Source organism: Schistocerca serialis, chromosome 7, assembly GCF_023864345.2.
Source record: "Schistocerca serialis cubense isolate TAMUIC-IGC-003099 chromosome 7, iqSchSeri2.2, whole genome shotgun sequence".
In the NCBI taxonomy this organism is placed as follows: domain Eukaryota; kingdom Metazoa; phylum Arthropoda; class Insecta; order Orthoptera; family Acrididae; genus Schistocerca; species Schistocerca serialis.
The window spans coordinates 569,271,029-569,290,529 of record NC_064644.1 but is presented as its reverse complement, the minus strand read 5'-3'; the positions used below and the strand labels follow the sequence as shown (position 1 = coordinate 569,290,529).

The following is a 19,501-nucleotide window of genomic DNA, read 5'->3' as shown; positions in this document are numbered from 1 at the left end:
GACACTCATAACCGGTATAACCGCCAGGAAGTTGAATAGACGCATGCAAACGTGTATACATTGTGTTGTACGGGTGCCAGTTTGTGGGATGGAGCTCCATGCATGTTCCACTTCAACCGTCAGCACAGGTACGGTTAATGCTATTCGTGGATGACGCTGGAGTTCTCGTCCGATGATGCCTCACACGTGCTCGTTTGGAGACAGATCTGGTGATGGAACGGGCAAAGGCAACATCTTAACACACTGTAGAGAATTTTAAATGTAAATATCTTGTGACTGGGGCCTCCCGTCGGGTAGACCGTTCGTCAGGTGCAAGTCTTTCGATTTGACGCCACTTCGGCGACTTGCGCGTCGATGGGGATGAAATGATGATGATTAGGACAACACAACAAGCAGTTCCTGAGCGGAGAAAATCTCCGACCCAGCCGGGAATCGAACCCGGGCCCATAGGACTGACATTCTGTCGCGCTGACCTCTCAGCTACCGGGGGCGGACGTAGAGCAAGTTGGCGGTATGTGAGCGAGCGTTATACTATTGGAAAACACCCTGTGGGATGCTATTCATGAATGGCATCAAAACAGGCCGAATCACCAGACTGACGGTGGGTCATACTGCATCGCTCCCCAGATGATAACTGAGGCCGGCCCTTTGTGGCCAAGCGGTTCTAGGCGCTTCAGTCCAGAACCGCACTACTGCTACGGTCGCAGGTTCGAATCCTGCCTCGGGCATGGATGTGTGTGATGTCCATAGGTTGGTTAGGTTTAAGAAGTTCTAAGTGTACGGGACTGATGACCTCAGATGTTACGTCCCACAGTGCTCAGAGCCATTTTTTGATAACTCAGGTGTAGGTCCAGTATGTCTAGTCGGCAGAGACGTTGATCGCAGGCCCTCAGTCGGCTTACTCCTAATCAACACACGGCCGTCACTGGCACCGAGGGAGAAGCAGCTCACATCAAAAATCACAACAGACCTTCACCCTGCCCTCCACAGGGTACTTGCTTGACACAACTGAAGTCTCAAATGGCGGTGGTTTCTGGTCAGTGAAATGCACGTTGCACGGCGTCTCTCTCGGAGCTGTCCTTGAAGTAACCGATTTCTAACAGTTCGTTGTGTCACTTTGGCGCCAGTTGCTGCTGGAATTGCTCCTGCAGATGCAGTAAGATGGGCCAAAGCCATAAGCCGGACACGATGGTCATACGTCTCGGTAGTGCCATGTGGCAGTTCGGGGCGCGGTCTTCTTGTGACTGTGCATGCGGGGGGCCACAGCTGCCAGCCGTCATGTACAGTGGCTACATTCCTGTCGAGTCTTTCCGCAGTAGCGCAGAAAGAAGATCCAGCTTCCGATAGACCCTATTCATTGCCTTGTCCAAACTCAGTGAGATGTAGATACTGGCCTCTTTGTCGCCTTAGAGGAATTCTTGACTAACATTAAGTCCCCACATCATGACCTTTAAATAGAGTATTTAAAGCAAACCTGATTTTTATCCTCATAGTGGCTACTCTTATGCGAATGGAGCGAAATTTGAATCTAACATCAACTTTCATTTGCAAATACACCCCTACCAACTCCTCCGTCGGTATTTTGTCAAGCACTCCTTTAAAACGATTTACATCTGTTACTTCAAAGGAATTCGGGGTGCACTCAGCCTCGTCATGCCAATTGAGGAGCTACTCGACCTAATAGCAGCGGCTTCGGTCAAGCATACCATCATAATGCCCGGGAGAGCGGTGTGCTGATTCCACGCCCCTCCTGTCCGCATCCTCCACCGATGATGACGCGGCGGTCGGATGGTACCGATAGGCCACTCGTGGCCTGAAGACGGAGTGCTTTTTACTTCAAAGGAAAGCGAAAGTTGACGTGGTACGATCTTACGTTCTCTCAATTACTTTTTCAGTGCAAAAAATTTTTATGATTAAATGATCCCCTAAGCTGAATTCAGACTGCCTTTGATTCAGTTAATCTTGCACAGCACTGCTTGTTCATGAGGAACCGTTAATTATACTAGGTTTTCAAAAGGAAATATTCGATTACTCAAAGATCCACCGGTAGTTTCCTACTAAATTAATGAAGTAAAGCATGCACGAGATACTGGGACACAGAAGCAGATGTGGTGATCTCATAGTGTTTATACTACACCTGCAAACCCAATTTCGACAGCGACCAGTGAGAGAAAAATGTTCGCAAGGCAGTTACTAAAAGAAAATTAACTTTCCAAAAAAATGGTTCAAATAGCTCTGAGCAAAATGGTTCAAATGGCTCTGAGCACTATAGGACTTAACTTCTGAGGTCATCAGTCCCGTAGAACTTAGAACTACTTAAACCTAACTAACCAAGGACATCACACACATCCATGCCCGTGGCAGGATTCGAACCTGCGACCGTAGCGGTCGCGCGGTTCCAGACTGTAGCGCCTAGGACCGCTCGGCCACCCCGGCCGGCTAACTTTCCATTCAGGTACTGCTGAAAGAAAGTCCTAACAATATTTGCTCAGGCTCCAAAACAACGAACTACAAGGTAACCACCACGTGGTTGGACCATGCGCCAACGTTATAGCTCTATCTATCATGAAAACTATTCACAGATACGAGTTTTAACACGCCAGCTGTATATCATTGTGCCCATTGTAACATCAGCCGCCATTGTATTGTGATCTTACCGTGAAAAGGGGCAGACTAAGGGTCACGTGCTTGAATGAAGGTCACTACAGCAAAATGCGATTCACAAGCGCAACTAGATAAGATTACTAGATTTCACATGGAAATGGTATATCATCATGCTTGGTTTATAACATGCAATCTGTTCTGCAGTGGTAGGAGCGGAGTGATGTTCACGTTGTTGGCTGAAGCCCACTGGAGCAAATATGTGGATCACAAAGAACACTAATTAAAATTACTGGGTTCCACATGCAATTCTACACGAAATACGCGCACTTCAAAAAAAGTTTTGCATCACCTCGGTTCCGAGAGTTCCGTAACCTGTACAGAAAATTGGAACAGAGATCAACATAAACATCATTTCCGCCCTTTTTATCGCTCATGAAAACCACACACTGGATGTTGTACCACCATACTTCGAGACCTTCAGAGGCGGTGGTCCACATTTCTGTACACATCGGTACCTCTAATACCCCGTAGCACGTCTCTTGCATTGATGCACGCCTGTATTCGTCGTGGCATACTATCCACAACTTCATCAAGGCACTGTTGGTCCAGATTGTCCCACTCCTCAACGGCGATTCGGCGTAGATCCCTCAAAGTGACTGGTGGGTCACGTTAGTACTTTTATGACTACACAATTTTGTTGGGGCCGTAGCAATCATCTTGTGATTGAGATTTATCTTTTTCTGTAACAAAGCCGAAAGTGACCAGTGGAGGACAACGGAACACATATAATCCTACTAAACATAGGTCGAGATACAAAGGATTTTTCCGATACGACCTCTTAGGAATGATTACATGAACACCTTATGACAGCGTCCCCGAGGATCCTGACTGCAGATATGCAGATACGTTACAACAAGTGTGTCATACGTGATGTCATGCTTTAGCACGTTTTCTCACCGATGCCTTCACACGTTCAAAAAACGCATGTGATATCTGAATGTACCGACAACCATCTACAATGCATTTCTGAGTTGATCCACTGTATCAACAGGGTCAGAATACATCAAAGCTTTTAAATACACCCACACACAAAAAATCCAACGGGCTCGAGTAGGGAGAGGTGGGAGGCCATAGTAATGGTCAGACACCACCGATATACCTGTTGTCGAAGATTCTTACTACGAATTCGAAAGTGTGAATGTGTATCATAATGTATACAGCGTGTTCGGAAATTCCCGTTAGAAACTTCTAGGACTTGTAGGGGAGAGTGAGTACGTAATATTTCGAACAGGAACCCATGTCCGAAAACGTCATGACGCAGAAGGATGAATGTATCAGTTTGAGGTAAGGTTCCCTGTCCCGGAAACGAACGAGTCGAAAGTTACAAGAGAAAATCGTTGTGATACCTCTGGCAGTGGATAACGTGTACTGGTACTGTGGTTGCTGATATTACAGGGTAGACAACTTTCCGAGGTGACAGTATGGACCAAAACAAGAAAAAATGTCTAGTAAACATGCGGACCTTAAGAGCTATGAGCACTTGTTCACTAGAGGAGATGTGTTTAACACAAGGAAGAAGAACAGGTTCTAATGGCTCCTCGGGTATACATTTTAGAGCCCATGGTCACTAAACATTTTATCTTGTTTTGCTCCATACTACTACCTCTGTATGTTGTCTACCCTACAACATCAGCAACCGGGTATCACAACGATTTTCGCTTATCACTTTCGACTCGTTCGTTTCCGGTAAGGGGCCCTTACCTCATATTGATACATTTATCCTTCTGCATCACCCGTCAAGGTTTGTGACATCATCACGGAAGCAACATGTATATCCGTACATTTACGGGCGCCGGCGCCTATAAATTTGACGCTCTGTAGCGTCGCTGGATGACATCTCTGGACATGTGTTCCTACATCACAATATTGCGTACTCGCTTCCCTGTACAAGTCCCAGAAGTTTTTAAAGGGAATTTCCAGACACTCTGTACACCACAATCTGCAGCATAAAGTTAGCCCCGAACATTAACAGGGCAGTAACACTGGTTAGACTGGACTTCTCCCTACGTCGTATCGAGAGAACCATTTGTTTACGGACGTTTTTATAGGGATAATTTCCTTGTTTCATTATTCTGTACATGCCTCATTAGGCTGTACCTATAATAGACTCTCAGTAGAGAATACGCCTTGTTATGCTTCTGAACTCTAGTCCGGCCACTACACATCTTACCACAGTACAGTTTTGCCCCAAACACATAGCGAAAGTCGAGTAATGTGTGACGAAACGCGTCGTGTGGCGCCTGCTGTTGGCAGAGAAACACGCGGGTAGCGCCTCCCCTACGGCGCGGACCGAGCTGGCGGCGGCGGAGGCGGCGGGGGAGGCGGCGGCCGACGGCGGCGACTGGGGCGGCGTCGACGTCGGCGTCAGCAGGAGGGGCGGAGCCGGGGGCGGCCGCGCCACGCCGGCCCTCACAGCCGCCGCAGGTGAGCCGGGCTCCACTGCTGAGTAGACGCCTCTGCACGCCGCCCTGCAGCCCTCTTCTCCCTGCACGTTGTCTACCAACTTTCCGTAAGGTCCGTGCTCCGTCTTCCCTAGTTCGATTGCTCGTGGATCGCTAATTTAATCGTAATGAAGTGCAACGAGTCATCATACATGTAAATAGGTGTACCTACTAACTTATTTTTTGTATGTTTATTTTTCTAAATACTTACATGAATTGGTAATTCCTACCCAACACCTTTCACTCATTACAAAAATAGGAATTATTTTACAAAATAGAACAGCTGTCAAGGAGAACGTTTTTCAATTTCTTTTGGGTTCTGTATCTCAGTCGGCAAAAATGGTATCCTTATCCCTAGGACGCCCAAGCCTTTTTTTCTAACTTGGATGCCTAAGGGAGGGGGGGGGGGGGGGGTTCGGAGAGCCCACAGGTATTAAATAAGTTTACTGACGAAAAATTACAACTTTCAAAATGGTTTATGTATTTTAACTAAGGCATCGGTTTATAAATGTTGTTAATTCACTCAATCCAATAAATATTGGATTGAGTGAATTAAAAATTGACATATTACACTACAAAATACAGATGTGTTCATATGCAATACACTACTCTGAGTCCTCAACGTTTATGTCACACATTTCGATGCTTCCAAACTCACCTACTCATCAGAACCTGTATATGAACTTCACATGTGTGTCGTGCTTGGCGGCCTGGTGGTATGGCGGTGAAGTGCCCGCGAGGAAACGAACAGGCGGCGTGATCGGATCTGGGTGGGACCACAGCCTCCTCAGTTTTCGTATTAACCGAGCCTGCACCTCTCAACGGTGCGAGGAGTCACTAGAAATGACGCGTGGTCCGGATTACACGCTAAACTGTAGGCCTCGTTTCCCCGCTCGAATAACCGGTGTAGGTTGCGGCCGCTCATCTCGCCGAGGTGGCGTCCAATAGAAAGACTTGCACCAGGCCACTGAGCCGCACCAAATTATTATTATCATCACCATCTACGCAAATAATGAAGCTTGTATGGAAACGAGCCCGCATCCTACAGCTCTTCTCCGATTTTCTTCAAATTTACTTTCCTCGCTGTCACGTAGTTTATACCATTTGATAAATCAAAAATTTTGGTCTCAACCTTGTGCATTGCTTTTGTGCTAAGGCGGCTTTGATGAAGTATAGAGAAAGTATTTTTTTTTCTTCTGGTACTAGAGATATTTACAATTGTTATTGACTGTGGTGTGCCACTTACAGCAATTAGTGACCGAAGCAGTAGTCAAAACGAGTAACTCCTTAAACAAACGTCAACAACTTGACCGTCGGTGAGGACCACATAGTCTAATATTTTTACATTTACGTTTTTTTAGGCAATGATGACTTCCTTTCTTAAAGATGAGTTGTCCCAGAACACTACTGCATACGACGTGATGAAACTAACGAAAATACACTCCTGGAAATGGAAAAAAGAACACATTGACACCGGTGTGTCAGACCCACCATACTTGCTCCGGACACTGCGAGAGGGCTGTACAAGCAATGATCACACGCACGGCACAGCGGACACACCAGGAACCGCGGTGTTGGCCGTCGAATGGCGCTAGCTGCGCAGCATTTGTGCACCGCCGCCGTCAGTGTCAGCCAGCCGTGGCATCCGGAGCTCCATCGCAGTCTTTAACACTGGTAGCATGCCGCGACAGCGTGGACGTGAACCGTATGTGCAGTTGACGGACTTTGAGCGAGGGCGTATAGTGGGCATGCGGGAGGCCGGGTGGACATACCGCCGAATTGCTCAACACGTGGGGCGTGAGGTCTCCACAGTACATCGATGTTGTCGCCAGTGGTCGGCGGAAGGTGCACGTGCCCGTCGACCTGGGACCGGACCGCGGCGACGCACGGATGCACGCCAAGACCGTAGGATCCTACGCAGTGCCGTAGGGGACCGCACCGCCACTTCCCAGCAAATTAGGGACACTGTTGCTCCTGGGGTATCGGCAAGGACCATTCGCTACCGTCTCCATGAAGCTGGGCTACGGTCCCGCACACCGTTAGGCCGTCTTCCGCTCACGCCCCAACATCGTGCAGCCCGCCTCCAGTGGTGTCGCGACAGGCGTGAATGGAGGGACGAATGGAGACGTGTCGTCTTCAGCGATGAGAGTCGCTTCTGCCTTGGTGCCAATGATGGTCGTATGCGTGTTTGGCGCCGTCTAGGTGAGCGCCACAATCAGGACTGCATACGACCGAGGCACACAGGGCCAACACCCGGCATCATGGTGTGGGGAGCGATCTCCTACACTGGCCGTACACCACTGGTGATCGTCGAGGGGACACTGAATAGTGCACGGTACATCCAAACCGTCATCGAACCCATCGTTGTAGCATTCCTAGACCGGCAAGGGAACTTGCTGTTCCAACAGGAAAATGCACGTCCGCATGTATCCCGTGCCACCCAACGTGCTCTAGAAGGTGATAGTCAACTACCCTGGCCAGCAAGATCTCCGGATCTGTCCCCCATTGAGCATGTTTGGGACTGGATGAAGCGTCGTCTCACGCGGTCTGCACGTCCAGCACGAACGCTGGTCCAACTGAGGCGCCAGGTGGAAATGGCATGGCAAGCCGTTCCACAGGACTACATCCAGGATCTCTACGATCGTCTCCATGGGAGAATAGCAGCCTGCATTGCTGCGAAAGGTGGATATACACTGTACTAGTGCCGACATTGTGCATGCTCTGTTGCCTGTGTCTATGTGCCTGTGGTTCTGTCAGTGTGATCATGTGATGTATCTGACCCCAGGAATGTGTCAATAAAGTTTCCCCTTCCTGGGACAATGAATTCACGGTGTTCTTATTTCAATTTCCAGGAGTGTATATTAACTGTTAATCTCTCGCCAAGATTCGTAATCTGTCGGAATGCAGATGTGGCTGTACAAGTAATTTTAGTTCAAAAATGGGGGTTTTGCAGTTTAAATTCTCACCAATATGGACAGATAAAATTATGAAGTTTCTACTCCAGTTGCAATATTATGAAAACGGTAGTTGCTAGTCGTCATATAGTGGAGATGCTGATTCTCAGAAGGGCACAACAAAAAGACTGTTGGAAAGTTAGCTTTCGGGCAACAAGGCCTTTGTCGCAACTAAGCACACACACACACACACACACACACACACACACACAACAGCTCCAGCTGCTTGAGACGGTGGTCATGTACGTGAGAGTTGCGTTCGCGCTTGTGTGTGTCTTTTGTGTGCGGGTGTAGTATAATTGTCCCCGCCTCGGAGTCAGAACCGTGTTACAGTGGTTTGAGGAACATTATACTGAAGTCATGTTGATGTCTCGTCAACAAAATTCGTCTGATCTAAGTCCTACGGAACTCATCGGTGTCGCCATTGGGCGCCATCACCAGGAACACAAACCAGCGGCCCGTTATTTACGCGAATTACGAGATCTAATGCCACATACCTAGACAAACCTACCAGCAGACTCTCGGATCTCTGATACGCCGAATCAGTTATGTATTTCGTTCCGAAGACGGACAAACAAGCTGTTAAACAGGTGGTCACAATGTTTTGGCTCGTTGTGCTTTGTTTTAGGCCGCAAAAACAACTAGGGTCATACGCGGCCATGTCAAAATTGTAGCACACGAAGACACAGTTAAAAACGACTACACGTCAATCCCAATCGACGGAAGAGAAGAGAACTGAAAAACAGACGTGGAGGGCCTATAAAGTTGGCCATAGGGAAACGGAGGTCGAGAAATAAAAATTAAATGGCTTTCGCCTTATTACTACGATGGGTTAAAAGGTAAACGCGGTCGACAGCCGGCGCGTCGTTCGCAAAAAGGGCCGAAAACTCAGACGGCAAACAGAAACGAGAGCGCAGAGGGTTAAAAAAGGGGCATTGCGTCAGGAAATGGCGGACCGTCAAAAGTTGAGCGCAATGTGCAGAAAGTGGTGGGGGAGCGCCACTCAAGAAATGGTGGTGGCTAAAAAGACAGTGCCCCATACGCAACCTAACTAAAATGATGTTCTCGCGGTGAGACAGCCGAGAGGAGGTCGTCCAAGCCGCTGGGAAAGGCTTAATAACTCGGAGCTTGTTCTCATAAAGGGAGTACCAGTGGCGATGCCAAAGTGACACCCCTGCCGACAGACGGCAACACGGAGATCATCGGAGGCAATGTAAGAACTAGCGGGCTGAGGAGCGAGGACTACAGCCTTGGCAGCAGCGTCAGCGGCCTCGTTTCTTGTCAGACCGACCTGACCAGGAACCCAGATGGACTGTGGCTTCATCAAGAGTGAGCAAGTGACAGCTTTCCTGGATCCGTTGCAGTAAGGGATGGACGGTGTACAGCACACAGAAGCTTTGAAGGGCGCTGAGAGAGTCGTAGATGATGTAATTGGAAAGCCTGTGTCGCCGGATGTACTGCGTTGCCTCATACAGGGTTAAGAGCTCTGCTGTAAATACTGAGCAGTGTCCGTAAGCCGATGCTGAAAAACGTCGGCGCCTATGACGAAGGCGACACCGCAGGCACTCCGAGAGCCATCAGTGTACACAAAGGCACTGTCGAAATGTTCCGTGTGAAGGTCGTGTAACTGAAGGCGGTAGAGCGGGGCTGGAGTAGTGTCCTTAGGAAGCGAATGAAGGTCAACAAGGGTCGCTGCACGAAGTCAAGGTGGTTAAGGTTTATAGCCACCGGGAAAGATATAGGTAGCTTTATGTTAAGCCGCCGGAGCAAGAGCCGAAAGCGAGGTAACAGAGAAGGAGAACGCGCCCCATACCGGCGATCAAAGGAGTCATCGAAGAAGGAGGCATAGGAAGGGTGGCCATGCATGACAAACGGCATGCATGCCTGCTGAAGAGAAATTCACGGCGGTGGGACAGAGGTAGTTCGCCAGCTTCAGCATACAGACTCTCAACCGGGTTAGTGTAAAAGGCGCCAGTAGCCAAGAGGACGCCACGATGGTTGATAGTATTCAGACGGCGTAAGAGAGTCGCACGTGCAGATGCACGAACGAAACACGCATAGCCTAGTCTTGAACGGACGAGGGAGCCTTACCAGGTAGGATTGAGGGAGGACATCGAAAAAGTGCAAAGAAGGGCAGCCCGTTTTGTGTTATCGCGCAATAGGTGTGAAAGTGTCACTGATATGATACTCGAGTTGGGGTGGCAGTCAATGAAACAAAGACGGTTTTCTTTGTGGCGAGATCTATTTACGAAATTTCAATCAGCAACTTTTTGTTCCGAATGCGAAAACATTTCGTTGACACCCATCTACGTAGGGAGAAATGATCATCATAATAAAATAAGAGAAATCAGAATTTGAACGGAAAGATATAGGTGTTCCTTTTTCCCACGCGCCATTTTAGAGTGGAGTGGTAGAGAAGTACTATGAAAATGGTTCGATGAACCCTCTGCCAGGCACTTAAGTGTGAATTGTGGAGTAACCATGTCGATGTAGATGTAGACCGGTATAAACCGAGGATGGTGGTCCGATCTGCTCCCCAGAAAGTACCACTAGGGCACGTAGGACACAGAGGGACCGCGTACAGCAGGCTACCAGGAAAGGCACGTGGGAGGACCAAGAAAGTTTCCTGTCGAGCACGAGCCCCAGGAATTTCGTGGTTTCAGCGAACAGAGGAGTAACAGGCTCAAGATGTAAATACAGTGGAAGAAACCAATTGCAGTACTAGTGTCGCCTGTGGAGAGAACTGTTACTGACAGTCGTGTGTTAGACGGGAGGCGGCCGACACATCTATATCTCCATCCATACTTCTCAAGCCACCTGACAGTGTGTGGCGGAGGGTACTTTGAGTACCTCTATCGGTTCTCCCTTCTATTCCAGTCTCGTATTGTTCGTGGAAAGAAGGATTGTCTGTATACCTCTGTGTGGGTTCTAATCTCTCTGATTTTATCCCATTGTCTCTTCGCGAGATATACGTACGAGGGAGCAATATACTGCTTGACTCCTCGGTGAAGGTATGTTCTCGAAACTTCAACAAAAGCCCGTACCGAGCTACTGAGCGTCTCTCCTGCAGAGTCTTCCACTGGAGTTTATCTATCATCTCCGTAACGCTTTCGCGATTACTAAATGATCCTGTAACGAACCGCGCTGCTCTCCGTTGGATCTTCTCTCTCTCTTCTATCAACCCTATCTGGTACGGATCCCACACTGCTGAGCAGTATTCAAGCAGTGGGCGAACAAGCGTAATGTAAACTAATTCCTTTGTTTTCGAATTGTATTTCCTTAGGATTCTTCCAATGAATCTGGCATCCGCTTTACCGACGATCAACTTTATATGATCATTCCATTTTAAATAACTCCTAGTACCTACTCCCAGATAATTGACAGAATTAACTGCTTCCAGTGGCTCACTTGCTATATTGTAGCTAACTGATAAAGGATCTTTCTTTCTATGTATTCGGATCACATTACACTTGCCTGCATTGAGATTCAATTGCCATTCCCTGCACCATGCGTCAATTCGTTGCAGATCCTCCTGCATTTCAGTACAATTTTCCATTGTTACAGCCTCTCGATATACCACAGCATCATCCGCAAAAAGCCTCAATGAACTTCCGATGTTATCCACAAGGTCATTTATGTATATTGTGAATAGCAACGGTCCTACGACACTCCCCTGCGGCACACCTGAAATCACTCTTACTTCGGAAGACTTCTCTCCATTGAGAATGACATGCTGCGTTCTGTTATCTAGGAACTCTTAAATCCAATCACACAATTGGTCTGATACTCCATATGCTCTTACTTTGTTCATTAACCGACCGTGGGGAACTGTATCGAACGCCTTGCGGAAGTTAAGAAACACAGGAACCCGTGTCTATGGGCCTCTGAGTCTCGTGGACGAACAGCGCGAGTTCGGTTTCACACGATCGTCTTTTTCGAAGCCCATGCTGATTCCTACAGAGTAGATTTCTAGTCTCAAGAAAAGTCATTATACTCGAACATAATACGTGTTCCAAAATTCTAGAACTCATCGACGTTAGAGATACAGGTCTATAGTTCTGTACATCTGTTCGATGTCCCTTCTTCAACACGGGGATCCCCTGGCCTTTTCCAATCCTTTGTAACGCTACTCTCTTCTAGAGACCTACGGTACACCACTGCAAGAATGGGGGCAAGTTCCTTCCCGTACTCTGTGTAAAATCGAACTGGTATCCCATCAGGTCCAGCGGCCTTTCCTCTTTTGAGCGATTTTGTTTCTCTATCCCTCTGTCGTCTATTTCGATCTCTACCATTTTGTCATCTGTGCGACTATCTAGAGAGGGAAGTACAGTGCAGTCTTCCTCTTGGAAACAGTTTTGGAGGAAGACATTTAGTATTTCGGCTTTTAGTCTGTCATCCTCTGTTTCAGTACCATTTTTGTCACAGAGTGTCTGGACATTTTGTTTTGATCCACCTACCGCTTTGACATATGACCAAAATTGCTTAGGATTTTCTGCCAAGTCAGTACATAGAACTTTACTTTCGAATTCATTGAATGCCTCTCGCATAGCCCTCCTTACACTACATTTCGCTTCGCGTAATTTTTGTTTGTCTGCAAGGCTTTGGCTATGTTTATGTTTGCTGTGAAGTTCCCTTTGCTTCCGCAGCAGTTTTCTAACTCGGTTGTTGTACCACGGTGGCTCTTTTCCATCTCTTACGATCTTACTTGGCACATACCCATCTAACGCATATTGTACGATGGTTTTGAACTTTGTCCACTGATCCTCAACACTATCTGTACTTGAGACAAAACTTTTGTGTTGAGCCGTCAGGTACTCTGAAATTTGCTTTTTGTCACTTTTGCTAAACAGAAAAATCTTCCTACCTATTTTAATGTTTCTGATATCATCGATGCAGTAACCGCTTTATGATCGCTGATTCCCTGTTCTGCGTTAATCCGGCAAATTAAAATCTCCACCCAGAACTATAACATGGTTGGGAAATCTACTCGAAATATTTTCCAAATTTTCCTTCAGGTGCTCTGCCACAACAGCTGCTGAGCCAGGGGGCCTATAGAGACATCCAGTTACCATGTTTGAGCCTGCTTTAACCGCGACCTTCACCTAAATTATTTCAAATTTCGGATCTCTGTCCATTTCCCTCAATACTATTGCACTTTTTACCGCTATAAACACGCCTACCCCTTCACTGTCCAGCCTGTCTCTGCGGTATACATTCCAATCTGAGTTTAGAGTTTCATTACTGTTTACATCATACATAAGAAGGGCGACAAACTGAAATGTGACAACTATCGAGGAATCGCCCTGCTTAACGTCTGCTATAAGATCCTGTCCAATTGCCTCATACATAGGATTCAGCCAGTGGCAGAATCGGTGATTGGGGAGTACCAGGGAGGTTTCCTGCCAGGACGGTCAACAGTAGATCACATCTTCAGTCTCCGGCAGCTCACTGGGAAACTGGGTGAATATAGTTAAGATTTGCATATTTTATTCGTTGATTTTAAGAAGGCCTATGATTGCATACATCGCAAGAGCCTGCTCAACTGTTTAAGGGAGTTTGGCATAGCAGAGAAACTCATCAATCTGATAAAGATCTGTCTGAACGAAACACGTGCAAAGGTGAAGATGGTAAATCGCGTAACTGAGGAGTTTGAAATTGTGACAGGACTCAGGCAAGGAGATGGGTTGTCCCCTATCCTGTTCAACTTTGCCCTCGAGAAGATCGTACACGAGAACTTCCAAGACAACGAAGGGATTGAAATCGAAGGAAAGAGACTGGCATACTTAGCCTATGCAGACGACATCTTTTTACTCTCTAGGTCGGAAGAGGAGTTGGAGCAAGTGACCAAATCACTAAAGGAGGCTGCCAGCAAATTTGGGCTCACCATAAACGAAGCCAAGACAGAGTACCTCATTATGACGCGTGGTCACTGTCAGACTGCTGATCATCTACAATCACTGCAGGTTGGGGACCATTTCTACAAGAGAGTGGAAGAATTCAAATACCTACGGGCACTTTTCACTGAGAACTCGTCATGTGAAGCAGAGATCAGTGCCAGAATACAAGCAGGAAACCGACCTTACCACAGCCTAGCACAACTGCTTCGGTCCAAATCTCTCTCCAGACAGTTCAAGATTCGACTGTACAAAACCCTGATCCAGCCTGTTGTTCTATATGGCTGTGAGACACGGAGTATCCGGAAACAGGACTTCCATAAGCTTCTTGTTTTTGAGAGAAAAGTGCTTCGGAAGATCTTCGGTCCGATTTTGGATGCAGATACAGGGGAATGGAGGATCAGATACAACCAAGAGCTTGAGGAACTATACCAGCAGCCCAGCATAGCAGGAACTGTCAAAGCCAAACGAATGCAGTGGGCCGGCCATGTGGCCCGGATGGAGGATCACAGATGGCCTCGGAAGCTCCTGGATTTCACACCTACAGGAAAGAGACCGCAAGGGAGACCCAAGAAGCGTTGGAGGGATGGACTCCATGAAGATTTAAACCAAATGTCAATAGATGTGGACGAATGGCGGACAGCAGCAATGGACAGAATACAGTGGAGGAGGAAACTCGTAGATGCGTGCGGTCCACTGGGTCTGATCACGTAGTAGTAGTAGTAGTAGATTACCGTTTACATCTGGTTTCAGCCAACTTTCTGTCCCTAGTACTATGCGGGCATTGTGATCGTCTATTAATGAGAGCAGTTCTGGGACCTGTCTATAGACGCTCCTGCAGTTTACTATTACCACATTACTATTGCCATTCCCTGTTGCGTTTTGGCTACTACTACCTTGTCGCGTCAGGAGGCGTCTTGTCGGGCCTAGGGAGGGAATTCTCTAACCTAAAAAAGCCATGGGCGTGCGGTTCTAGGCGCTTCAGTCCGGAACTGCGGGACTGCTACGGTCGCAGGTTCGAATCCTGCCTCGCGCATGGATGTGTGTAATGTCCTTAGGTTAGTTAGGTTTAAGTAGTTCTAAGTTCTAGGGGACTGATGACCTAAGATGTTAAGTCCCATAGTGCTCAGAGCCATTTGAACCATAAAAAACCCACATGTGCACTCCACACGTACTCCGCTACCCTTGTAGCCGTTTCCTGCATGTAGTGCACGCCTGACCTATTCAGGGGGACCCTACATTTCTCCACCCGATAGCGGACGTCGAGAAATTTGCACCCCAGATCTCCGCAGAGTCGTCTGAGCCTCTGGTTTAAGCCTTCCACTCGGCTCCAAACCAGAGGACCGCGATCGGTTCTGGGAGCGATACTTCAAATAGTTAGCTCAGATTCCACCCCACGAGCGAGGCTTTCCACCTTCACCAACTCCGCCAACCGCCTGTACGAACTGAGGAGACCTCTGAACCCAGACGGCAGGAATTATTGGTGCCGACATGAGCAACAATTTGCAGTCGGGTGCACCCAGTGCTCTCTATCGCCGCCGGCAGGGCCTCCTCCACATCTCGGACGAGATCCCCCGGTAAGCAGACACTGGCTTTCTTCCCCGACCTTTCCGCTATTTCTCTAAGGGGCTCCATCACCCGCCTAACGTTGGAGCTCCCAATCACTAATAAACCCCGTGTGCCTACTCGGACCCTGTTGAAGGAGCGGCCAGATGTCCACTCACAGACAGAGCCGGCGATGCCACACGGCCAGCCTCCACATTGACCCTCCGCCTCGTGCGCCGTGAACGCCGGTGAACCCGCCGCTCCCCTTGGGGAGAGGGTGGCCCAACCGCGCTCGGTACCCGCGAAGATGTGTCGACAACAGGGACCGTGGGTGAAGCATGTAACACCTGGAGTGTACCATGCGACGCACCAGACTCCCCACTGCCGCTACACTCCGAGGCAGCAGCCTGAAGACGGCTGACGGCGGCCATCAACACGTTCAGCTGTTCGCGAACAGTGGCCAGCTCCTCCTGCGTCCGTACACAGCAGTCACACATCCTATTCATCCTAAGAAATCAATTTACTGATGAGAGTTAATCAACTTTTAACTAGACTGCTAATTCACTAAAGGCGGCTGATAGTTGACTGAACTGTGGTTATTAGACACTTCTTGTAGAAAACAATGAAAACAGCACTACCTGTCTCTGGACTGTATTCAAAACAAACACTAGCACTACTGGCACTACGGCTCACTAAAGGGACTCCCTCTGACTGTATTCAAAACAAACACGAAATCTATGGAACACTATTACTAGCACTCGACAATTAAAGCTACAAAAAACTCACGTGTGCACTCCACACGTACTCCGCTACCCTTGTAGCCGCTTGCTGCGTGCAGTGCTCGCCTGACCTATTCAGGGGGGGGGGCCTACACTTCTGCATACGTGAGAAGCAGTAACTCGGTGTGTTGCAGGCGGCGCCCGCTGGTCGGCGGCGAGGCTGCTGCTGCTGGTGCTGGTGCTGGCCGCGGGCTGCCTCGCCTGAGTGCCGGCGCAGCCTGCCAGTGGCTGCCGGCTGCCGGCTGCCGGCTGCTGCGTGGCCGTCGCCGAGTCGCCGGAGGCGGAGTCCCCGCCGGAGCGTCCGGCGCCCGGCGGCTCACACACTCGCTACACAGCGCGCTCCTGTCGTTCTCTGTTCCGCACTGCTGCCCGTCGCAAACTGACTTTTCGAGCATCGTGTTCTTCGAGTTTACTCACTATCGAAAAAAAAAAACTGAATTAAACAGTCCCATCGAAAATATGGTTCCAGTTTTTTTCTGAACATTCACAATTATAAAAAACAGAAAAGTTCGTGTCTACTCAGATGGATAAAGAGTCGAGGCTATACCAGACGTGGTTCACTGTCACCGCATCAACCCGCATAGTCTGCCACATATTTCCTTTTCTTCACTTCCAGCGACGACGAGGCGCACGTGCTGTCTGTACCAGGGACGTGCCCGCTATATCACTATGAATGTGCCTGGTTCATTACAATTTAAAAGTATCACTGACAAACTGCTCCTAAGAAACAAGAAAAGGTGACCATATGGATAGGTTTGCATATCAGGTAGGAGTGGCCAAGCTGTGTCCAAGTGATAACAACGAATGCAGTATAGAATGTACAGTTTACGATCAGGCAATGTTAGTCGCCTACGGGCATTGGACACATCCTAAGAGAGGGGGAAAAGAAGTGATTCTGAACAATATTTAACTGCGGAATAAACGTAAGACTGCCACTACTGTCTGTGTTAACGCCTAATCCTCACATGCCTTTCGACATTGTAGAAAAGGAAGATCAGAGCACATTGGTTCACAAAGATATTTCCTAAAAAAAATGTACTCAGACTACATACAAAACACAATAAACATTTATCGTGCTGTCTGAGGGGAAATTCGCCCTATGTGAGGTTCAGTATTTATGAGGTATTTTATTAAAGTGAATCACATCCAAGCACAGTGACGTTTTATAGAAGGGCTGAACTGAAATAAAAATCCCTATTCACTTTAGAAGGTATTTTTCCTGATGTTTATCTGTCGCCAAATATTGTGCTACAGAATGAAACTGGTAACTTAGCTGCGTTCTCAGGAAAAACCTAGGAATCTTCCAACTAGTCTAATGCGTGTGGAAGTTATCAGACACTTTCCTGAGGTGCAACCACATTTTGCAGCAGAACGCCAGGCACCCAGATGACTTGCGATTGGTTCCAATACAGATAAACAAATAGAGCAAGAATATACATACTGCAGTAATCTACTGACTAAAAAACAACGTTGTTCAGATTCTGTCTAGTACTGCAGTTACGTTCAGTGTTAGTTCTTGGACTTGTGTTCCTGTGTTCAGTCCTTTCCGTGCAGCCAAGTCTGACATCCGCTTGACGCTGAGCAGCTATATACGGTCACACTCAGGCTGCCGTTCTTTCGTGTCACTGCAGCGTCAAGACACACGAACGCCTCCGCAGCTGGTTCAGTGACAATGTCATCCTCCTGGCCACCAGTTTCCTCTCTCACACTTTGAATGATTTCATCGCCACTGTGCATTTGGAATTCATGGTCCCAAGTACCACAAGCAGGCCACTCGCCTATACCCTCCGCACTTCTATCGGAACGTCCATGAACTTTCAAAAGGATCTGCCTTATCTTCACTTAAAACTTCCGGGCTGATAGGCCGTGGTCCAAGTATAAAACTCTCCCCTGACGTTTCGTCTCCCGCAGTCGGAAACGTCAGGGGAGAGTTTTATACTTCAACCACGGCCTGTCAGCCCGGAAGTTTTAAGTAAAGACACTACCGGCCGTGAAAGTTTACATTGTTATGATCGATCTTTCTTATGTTCCCAAGTGGTATTTCGTCCTCTCTTGCTTCTCTTTCTTCCTCTTCCTTTTTACGCTTCTTCTTTTCATTTTTGTCTTTCTGTACGTCACATTTGGTTGAAAAGACTATCAATTTATTCGGATCTCTTTTCAAATGTCTTCACCGAATGTCATGCATGCACCACCATCTAAGAACACTTTATAAATTATTTTTTTGATATGAGCCACGATGTCTATATTTCCATGATCTATCGGAAGCTTCGTCAACAGCTTTCTTCCGTAACGTTGCTTCATAGTGCTGATAACAGATTAGCCCATTGGCTGCAGCAAATTAGCTACGTTTGGTGGCAGGAAGAGTGTTCTGAAACGTCCATTTTGTCTATCAAGAAGGCTTTCTGTGTGATGGGTAGCTGCATTGTCCACAATTAACACCACCTTACTGCCTTATTTCCCTATGATCTTTTGGTTTTTTTTTTTTTTACTTCAAATACGAAACTGAATTCGCAAAAGAACCAGCAATCATCCAAGCCTTTGGTTGATGCATGCAAAACACGGGAAGTTTTCTTTCATTTTTGAAAACCCGTGGGTTTTCGATTTTCCTATCAATAGAAGGCATATATTGTGGTTTCCCGTAGAGTTACCACATTTCATCACGGTAACTCTGTCTCTACTAACTTTACAGCCAGGAGCACTAATTTCCCTTTTTGAGAGCTAAAGCAGCTATAGGCAAGGCATTCCAAATAAGGCCTGAATCACCTGCACTGCATAATAATTCATAATCAAAAGTCTTCGCTTCAATTTTGAGTTTTTCAAAAACTTTTCTGCTGCTTTTTTTTCTCTGCTGATAGTTACAAATACCGCTCATAGCCAGACAATGCTCGGTTTAAATGAATACAAACTTTCGATTTCGTCGGTTAAATATTTTGCTTTATAACAAACTATTGGCCCTGAAAGACGGTTTCCAAATGCTCGCTGCTGCAAAAGCCACTTGAAAACCCTCTCCAAGCTCTTTGTTTCCTGCTGTTGTCATCGCTTTCCTCGAGGAACTGCCTCCTTTATATCTGAAATTGTTGATGTTCTCACGCTTAACATCTCGTCTAACTGCTTACCAGTCACTCCTTTGTCTAATTGTTCGTGATCTTTTATTTTGTCTGCCACCGATAAGACAACGAATTTCGTTTTAGAAGCCATATGCCGCAAAGTTAACTGGAAACACA

The 19,501-nt window shown here is 47.5% G+C and overlaps 1 protein-coding gene across 1 annotated transcript in view; it reads left to right on the top strand.

Annotated features, from left to right (window-relative positions):
- Positions 1-19,501, top strand: part of LOC126413256 (lachesin-like) — a 325,953-nt gene that overhangs the window by 236,443 nt on the left and 70,009 nt on the right. The gene's annotated exons all lie outside the window — the stretch shown is intronic.